Raw genomic sequence first — 9,398 nt, 5'->3', positions numbered from 1 at the left:
TAATAGTTAGTTACTCATTTTGAATTGAATTAATAATAATTAAATATCTATTTATTTTTAAGAAAATTATTATGAAAAAAATATAAATAAATAACTTCAATGTAAAGATATATAAAATGATAAAATTAATTTTTTTTTAGATGAGAATTTTTGAATAGTAATTCATATGGTCATGTTGTATGGATAAGATCATGTACTAAATTATAAAAATAGATTAAACAAACAAAAACCTAAACAATAATTTCTGTGAGCACACAATATTTGCCCAATATATAAAATTACCCCTAAACATCTCAAAACATAGTTTTTAGTTATTTTATAGAATTTTAGAATTTTTATATATTTTATTTGATTTTTTTTGTGCGTATTTGTGTTTGGCGCATTTTTAATAGCATTTTCAATCTTACAAATAACAAAAATATTTTAATCTTTACATTTTTAGATTTTGATTGCATAATTAATTGCATTTGTAAAATATAAAAATACCAAAAAATACATTACGCACTTTACATGCATTATTAGTTAAATAAATTAGTTAATTGTTAGAAAAATAGTTAAATGGGTTAATTTTGCAAATTTGTTTTTAAATTAGATTTGTTAAGAAAGTTGGCTAATGTTGAAAATTAATTAAAAAAAACAAAGAGGAAGCTAGTCTTTTGAAATGGGCCAAAACAATTTCAAACGGCCCAATGCTCGCCCCAAACCCGTCCGCTAGCCCAAGCCCATCCACCTAAAACCCTCACACTGCTTCCCTCACACAGACTGATTTCTGAAAATTCACTCTCATTTTTAGTAAAATAATTTTCTGGAAACTCCAACTTTGGAATATCAGAAACAAAAGAAAAAGAAAAAGAAAACTAAAGGTTTCATTAGCTTGCTTCATTATCGGATAGCTGAGTTTCAAAGTTTCTGGGTTTGAAGTTTGGTTGAGCTTCACTTTCTGCTGTTTGTTACTGTTTTATCAAGCTGTAGCTGACTCTTATTTCTAGCTGTGCTTCTCAAAATCAGAGGTTTATTTTCTTCTTCTTTCTGTTTTTCTGCTGCTGAGGTACCGACTGATCTCATTATAATGTGATCTTAACTTGAATTAATAGAATACCTGATGCAATGATAATTGTTGTGTTGAATTGATTTTATTTGTTTTATTAACTTGAATTAATAGAGGTGATTTTTTTTTTGGCAGAATAACTGTTGGGTTGTAATCTTCATATAGAGCTATGGGTGTAATAGTTTTAACCCCATCACTGAAATAAATAGATACTGAATTTGTAATTAATTGAGGTGTTTATTTACATGATTCGATTTAGCGTATTTGAACCAACGTGTAAATCGTTTTCTTTAAGTTTGGTAGTTCCTTAAAATTAAGCATGACTTGATCATTTGAGTAATATTGGGATTCTATGAACAACTCCAGCCCTGCAAGAATCGTGTCATGTGACTTATCTTTACATGAAAAATTGACTAAAAAAAATTGGAACTTCAATATATTGTGCTGGAATATTTTTTGGATTTTGAACAGTGTTTTCGTTCAGATTTATATTTACATGAAAAATTAACTAAATTTCGATTACTTTTGAAACTGTGATTATTTTTCAATTAGTACATCTGCCTATTTGTGAATTTCACCTTAGAACACTTCTGGGCCGAGTTTTATAGTTATTGGGCTTACACAAAGCCCATTCTCTATTATCTTTTTTTAGACTTTTTGGATGCAATATCTAGCTTTGATATCTGTCCCTTATTTTGCCTTAAAATGGACAAAAACCATGATCTCTTCGGTTAAGTTTAAATTTCTAGTTAAAAAATGGATTTGATTCATGTGAGCTTGAATGTTGGTCCACGATGTAAATAGAGTTTACTTTGATTGATTCACTGGTTGGGCTTACTCAATGCAATTGCGCCCCTTTTCCATTGTCCATAATATCAGACAACCTTCACGTGAGGTTCCAATCTAGAAAGGATTAAACCTTTGAATATTCCACGTTGCTTTAGGCGCGCTTTTGACTAATTGAATCTATTATCGTGATTGTGTACACGTTCGCGTGACATAATTATAATTTTTTAGAATAAATCAAAGTACGCGTTCGCGCGACTTTGGCCAAACACTCTTGATAATTAATAAAGCGTGATTAATTGTGTACACGTACACGTAACATGATTTAAGCGCCCCAAATAAAACAGATTTAAGCACATGTGATCCGTTTCAAAGATAAACCCATAACGTATTAATTAAAAACGGTAAAAGGCAAAATGCACATAGGTTCTAAAATACGTATTTAAACAATTAATTAAGCCAAGTATGATTAAAAGCGACCGTGCTACGAAATCCGGGAGCACCTCACACCTTCTCCCGAGTTAACTTAATTTCTTACCCGGCCTTCTATGTTCACAAACCATAAATAGAGTCAATTTCCTCGATTTAGGGTTTTAAAATAAATCGGTGACTTTGGAGACCATAATAATTATTCCAAGTTGCGACTCTAATTAAATAAATAATTCCATTTCGAATAATGGTAATTTAATTGGAAAAACTCTCTATTCTTCGGGAAAAGGGAAGTGTTACAATTTCAAGTAATAAATTAAATATATAAAGATATAATTTAAGTTATTATGTAGTAATTTTAATTAAAAAAATTAAACTTTCATATTAAATACAAACGATAAAAATAGCTCATAATTTATAAATGTACACGAAATTAGTCCTCTACAAACACCTTCAAATCAGTAAGGCAGCTCTAACTCCTTTTTATGATGAGCAGGTACTTGAGGAGCACGATATGTCATGTATCTATAGAAAGATAAACCAAAGCAGAAGCTCAAAACTAAAGCTCTAACTAACAATTCTATGTTCAACATGTAAGCAAGAACCTGCATTACTAATCCGAGCAATACGTCTATTCCCCCAATATCATACGCTATGTGCAAGAAGTGGGCATATATATAGAAATATGTGGTGCAGCATACTAATAGAGCGAGATACCCATAATTGAACTCCAAAAGGTGATGCAGGGCTGCTGCAATTATCATAGGAATGACCTCGATCATAAATTTCGCCTTGGCACCAATTAACCGGAAAGGCATGTCGCGATGCCAATAAATGACCGTGAAAAACGCTATCATATGAATTATACAGCCACACACCGGGACAATCGTGTCAAAAATAAAGAAGATCATGGAAACTTTTGGATCACCCATTAATAGCACGAATGCAGCGACCATGCTCAGCATGGAAACATTACTAAAATGAAGCCAATATATGTCATTACGCTCTCTGAGAAGCCCTGAAAGAAACACGGGAAAAACATATTCAGCATCTCAAAGAAAGTTAAGTACAAGATCGAGCACACCAAGACTATGAACCAGCACAATTGTAGAGTGCAACTTTTCACAAAAGAAAAATCACCACTTCAAAGTCCAAAGAGAAGCAACTTATCGTCTCCAAACAGTATCAGCAAAATAAATTGTGGCATTAATCTGCCACCCAAGCTAGGAAAACACCGTATACAGCTAGTCATTTTTATCTGAGCATGGTTAACCAGGATCTTCATAAGCGACTTAGGAATAGACTTGTAACAACTGACAGAACTTTATTTTAAAAAGAACTTCAAAGGAAATCCTATGACCAAAAGGTAACGGCAGAATCATGCACCTAGGTGATACACTATTATTACCTTCTCTCACAGAAAATATCATAAGCTAGGGGTAACGTCAACGACAAGACTATAACACACTGACTACATTGTCAAACTAATACATTCCTTCCTTAAGTTCCAGCTCTCTTGTACAATCTGTAATTTGTCCAATAGTGCACTAGAGAAGTGTTTGTACACCCCACTTCAGTTTGCTATTTTATCTTTAAAAGCACAATTTGAAAGATGCTAGGATTGATAGTACACCCTGCTAGTATTAACACTACCAAATTAACAATCTGTTGGTATGCGATATATTTCAAAATTTCAAGTCAAGAACGCCAATCACTATGTAAAAAAGACTTACTACTACTACCGGTTGATGGAACATAGTCTTTATCCGGAAACACCCTCTTTATCTTATTGAAAATGGAAACCACAGTCTTCAAGCTCTGCCTGCCCTTCTCACAGGTAACGGTTGCAATGTCGAGGGACAAGTCACGGGGAGAGGCACACAGAGGGAGAATATCACCCATATGCTACAGTTAGATAGATACTACTTTCACAGATTTTAACAGCTGCAAAAAAAAAAAAAAAAAAAGCTACATTCAGTCCTCTCTATAATAGCATAGCTATATAACAACACTTCACTATAAAAGTCAAGCCTTTTCCGGAACCAAATTTCATATTATGTTATAATATATATTCTCTATAACAGCACTTCGCTATAACATCCAAAAATATTCGGAACAAACGAGGCTGTTATAGAGAAGTTTGACTGTAAATGAGGGGCAAAAAACATAACCAATATATAATAACTCAAATGATCATACCGATGAAATATTCACAATTCAGTTAGAGATTTATGATCCGAAATTAACTTCAAAATCAATCAAATTACCAACCACAGTAAAAAATAAAAGTTCCAAACTTTGGAACATGTTTAACAAAATACAAAAAAAAAACTAGGAACCAAAGGTTGTATTTTGAATGTAAAATAAAAAAGATAAAAATAGTTATCCAAAAATATTGTAGCAGAGCATAGAATCAATGATACCACTTCGGAATATCTATTGTAGGGTACAATTAATTCTTATAATTGGACAACATGTTAAACAAATTATACAAATTGCAAAGCTATGATTTATTTATTTATATAAAGATAAAGAACAGAAATTGCAGAAACCATAAACCAAGGTTGAACATAAAATTCCAAACTATTATATATTGAATTAATTACCTGTGTCCTGGACTAAACGATCAAAACCCAGCAACCTGCAACTGTTGAGAATGTTAAAAGAGGGGAAACGAAGAAAGCTGTTGAGATATTTTTGTTCTTTTTTCCGCAAAGGTTGTAATAAAGTGTGAGAAAAAAATCGGTAGATTTGTACTAGCAAAAAAGGGTTCAGATTTAAATATAAGTGAAACGTGTCATCCTATGAAACTGGAACAATTTTGGATTCGGATTAAGAAAGATAAGTACTTCAACTCAACTTGGGATAACAATAATATTTAGAAACAATTACTCCAAATTTGAAAATAATTTAGCTAAATTTTTAATTTTACCCTTAATTTTTTTTTATAGTTACACAAATATTCTGGACTCCTTTTTGACTTATTTAGGACCACAAATACCAATTTTTTTTTATTTTTTCTTAAACTATGTACATAGTCAAACATATTCACATAAATTGGAACGGAAAAAATATTAAATGACAAAAGAGTCATTCTCTAGAGTCCTTTTTTATAGGGTTAAAATTAAAAATAAAAGTTTATGTATTATAAAAATTACAAAAATTATTTTATATGCTTATATACAATAAATTTAGATATTTATGAAAAATATATATTCACAAAATAATCTCATAATTACGTAATCTCGTATTATAACTCTCATATTACAGTTTTGGTATATATAATAGTAGCTATAAATTTGAAGTTATGAATTTAAAATTCTAAAAGAGATAGTTTATTGTGTTATGAATAAATTATTTATATATATTAAAATAGATTTTTAAATAAAAATATAAGATTTGAATTAAAACTACTGAGTTTTTTAATATAATTTTCCGCAAACCAAACGAGCCAAACGAGTCTTAAGGAATATTTGGTATGGTGTATTAGAAGAAATAATAATGGTGCAAATTCTGTACTTAGTTAGTTAGTTATCGAGCATTTAGCTATTACAAATTTGGAATATGTAAAATGAAACTGCATGCAATCACAAATAAAATTTCAAGAAAAATAATACTCCTTTTCGTTTTAATTTATGTGAACATATTTTTTTTTAATTCGTGCAAAAAAGTCTCTTTTCCATATTTGAAAATAATTTACCTTCATGCAATGATTTATAACCACACAAAATATGTGTCTTTGGAGCTACTAATTTTTAATTTCTTGGATATTCATTTTTATTGTTCAAATTGTGAAAGAGACGTACGGATGTCTGCTAAAATAGAAATATACTATGTTAATTTGCAACAAAAGCAAGAGGTTATGTATCAAATCATTTAAAAAAAATAAGTTAGGGTGCAAATTGTCAAAACTATAACACATCAGGGGGGGCAAAACGCACTGAAAAATGATGCGTACATATGCACCCATCAGATCAACGATCCGAGTTGGTTCATCAATCAGCTCAATAAGTTTTTAAATAAATGGTACGTGATATGAATTCTGATTAATTTAGCCAGTGAATACCGAATATCAAATAAAGCAACCAAGAAAAAAACATGGTAAAACTTCCTAAGGTAGGGAAGTATATTTACTCCCTAATAATCAAGATAAAAACAATAAATTACAACTTACAAGTAGCCACGCAGTGTGATGAGATATTGAAATATACGCTATGGGTCTCTCACAGACATATACGATTGTAGATATTGAAGGAAGTTAGTCCACATAAGTTATATATGTGGTATAAATACATATAAAAAATATATATGACATATTGATGGAATTTTTACATTGTAAATTATCACAATATAATATACTTGAAATATACTAAAGGTAAATTTTTTTGAGTTAAAACAAAATTGTACAGAAATAAAACTCAAAAAACTCAAAAATAATAGTACTAAAATTCTCATTGTGCAGAGGGAATTATTTTTTAGATATTCTTCTTTCAGAATATTTGATATATTTGGGTAAGTGTTATTTATGAAAGAGAAAAAAGAAATTATGGAAGAGTGAGGGAAAAGGAAATATAGTAAAAAGTGTATTAATGTATATGGATCCCTTAGTTAATGGTTAGCAACGTGAAAGTGCTAAAAAAGTAAAAACAAATGTGCCCTTTTTGAAATAAATAAAGTTTACTATCATTTATGAGAATAGTTTTTGAAAATGGAGTAACCATGTAAAAATCTCTATTAATTATAGAACTGTCAAAACAGACTAGCTTAGCCCAAGCCTCGCGAGCCTTTGAATTTGTTGGGCTAGGACTGGCCGATCCACCATTTGAATGGTCATTAAAATGGCTAGCCCATCCCACTCCTAAGAGGGCCATGGGCTAGCATATGTCCGCCCTTCATTTTTATTTCTTTTTTATAATATGTTTTTCAAATCTTTAAGAATTTCTTTGTGTCGTAGTCCCCTAATCACGTGAATAACTCATGTTTGCATATAGCTGTATAAGAAACTTAAACTCAAAACTGGCCGGAAATGCCCATTTTGAGCTCGCTCAGGCGGATGTTCCCGCTGATCTTTACTTTACAAATTGTCAGCTTCTGTCTTTCCATACGGAGTCTGGCACTTTTCTTGTCTGTTTTGTCTTTATGTGGCTGGTCTTTCTTTCCCTTTTTCTGATCGATATTTGACTATGAATCTCGTAATTAAAATGTAAATTCTCTATATCTTTATTTCTTTTTTTACGTTAGATGAATACTTTTTAAATTTTTCTTTTTTCAACTTTCTGATTACTCCAATAAATTTATATGATGAGGACTTTTAATTTGGATGTAGGACCATTCGCTAATTTGATCATCATAGTTCATAAAAAATTTAAAATACATGAAATTTGCAAGTGTTATCAATTTTTTTTGTGTGTTAAAAATTGATCTTCTCCTACACTGATGAATATTGTAATTGTTAATAATGTATTATAGTAATTCAAACTAATAAATGATAATATTTTCTTTTGAAATCATTATTGACTATTTTAAATTTTTCTAGTTCTCTATTAATGAAAAAAGAAGAACTAATCTTGTCATACTACAAATATGTCATAAATATGGATTATTATTATTAATAAAAATTAGGAAGAAAGAATGAAATAACATGCACAAACCTAACGTCCACACGCTCAAGTTATTTCATGGCTACAACTTGTCTGATTTCCTTATTTGTCTTAATATATTACTAGTTCCTATGTACGTATATTCGCACGCAGTATCCCGTTTAAATCATTAAAAAAATACCAATAATTTTGTCAATGTATGAGATTAACACAAGATTTCATCTTAAGATTCAAACATGGTAATGGCAAGAGAGAATACATAGTCACAGTTTTAATTGAATGTAAAACCTTAGAATTAGTGACATGGGTGACTATTAATGTATATAGCAACTTGCAATAAGGATATGAATCCTTGTGGAAATATTTTGATGCTTATAAAGTTCATCACTATATTTGTGAGAATGTAAGATATGTAATTTTACTCAATTTTCAAATATTCAAATTTTAATTAGTTAGATATGTATAAATATCGGTTCTAAACACATAAATAAACATATAACTGATACAATTATATGATTAAAAATGATAGAAATTATATTAAAAAAATCAAACAAAAAACTAACAAAAATTAATTTAAACATCTTTAACCAAATAGTAATTTACCTTAGAAAGAACGAAATGGCTCAAAAATGCCCTCCTTTCACCTATGGGTTCAAATTTACCCTTAATGTTATTTTTAGTAGGGCTGCTTAACGGGCGGATTGGGCGGTTAATTACTCTTAATGGTTTGGCTTAACGGTTATCGTCTTTTAAATGTATTAATCCACTAGCCACCCGATAAGATATCGGGCGGATTGGTAACGGTTTAGCTCTTATCGGGCGGTTATTGGGCGGTTTATCGGCCTAATTCAATCTATATTGCGTTCATTAATTTGTTTGTTGACCGCCTAGCATACAAATTCAGAATAGAAAATTACACATTGAGTCCAAACATACATGTCTGTCAACGCCTACATAAGAATGATGTAGTGTGTCATGTGTTGTAGAGTGAAAAAAGGTTGTAGCACAAAACTATTGTTCTTCTATTAAACATAGACAACAGGCATTAGCTTTAAAAAAATAAAAGCAGAGGTGAACCATAGACAGCAGCTTAAACAATCTTGTTATAGGGTGGGAGAATAAGCTAAGCTAAGCCAAGCCTGGATCTTCTGATGCATAGTATGTAAGGGTTCTGATTATTTAGGAATTAGGCGTTAGAATTTAGAGATGGAGTACTGGAAGAAGTGGAAGGGTTTTTGATATTTTATATATATATATATATATATTCTTAACGGGTTAACGGATTATCCGTTAAGAAAATTGAATAATCCGCCCCCAAACCGATAAGCTGTTAATAAAAAAAATTTAATCTGTTCCCCGTCCGTTAAACCGTTAACCCGATACCAATAAGCCATTAAGCTTCAGTTTCGGTTTGATTTTCGGTTTCGGTTCAGTTTTGAACACCCCTAATTTTTAGGCTTAAAAATGCCCTCTCATAACGGAAATATGACATGGCATTGATGTGCATTTTAATTAAACATGTAGAATTTATTTAG

At 30.6% G+C, this 9,398-nt stretch overlaps 1 long non-coding RNA gene across 1 annotated transcript; it reads right to left on the bottom strand.

Annotated features, from left to right (window-relative positions):
* Nucleotides 1-2,654: 2,654 nt before the first annotated feature.
* LOC104108421 (uncharacterized) lies at nucleotides 2,655-5,013 on the bottom strand. The gene is made up of 3 exons (XR_011411192.1): nucleotides 4,870-5,013; nucleotides 3,997-4,207; nucleotides 2,655-3,281 (listed from the first exon to the last, which is right to left on the bottom strand). It is a non-coding gene; the product is annotated as an uncharacterized lncRNA (long non-coding RNA).
* Between the last annotated feature and the right edge of the window lie 4,385 nt (nucleotides 5,014-9,398).

The sequence above is a fragment of the Nicotiana tomentosiformis genome, chromosome 9 (assembly GCF_000390325.3).
Source record: "Nicotiana tomentosiformis chromosome 9, ASM39032v3, whole genome shotgun sequence".
NCBI classification, from domain to species: Eukaryota; Viridiplantae; Streptophyta; class Magnoliopsida; order Solanales; family Solanaceae; genus Nicotiana; species Nicotiana tomentosiformis.
The sequence above is the reverse complement of the archived record's forward strand: the minus strand, read 5'-3'. Positions and strand labels throughout refer to the sequence as shown.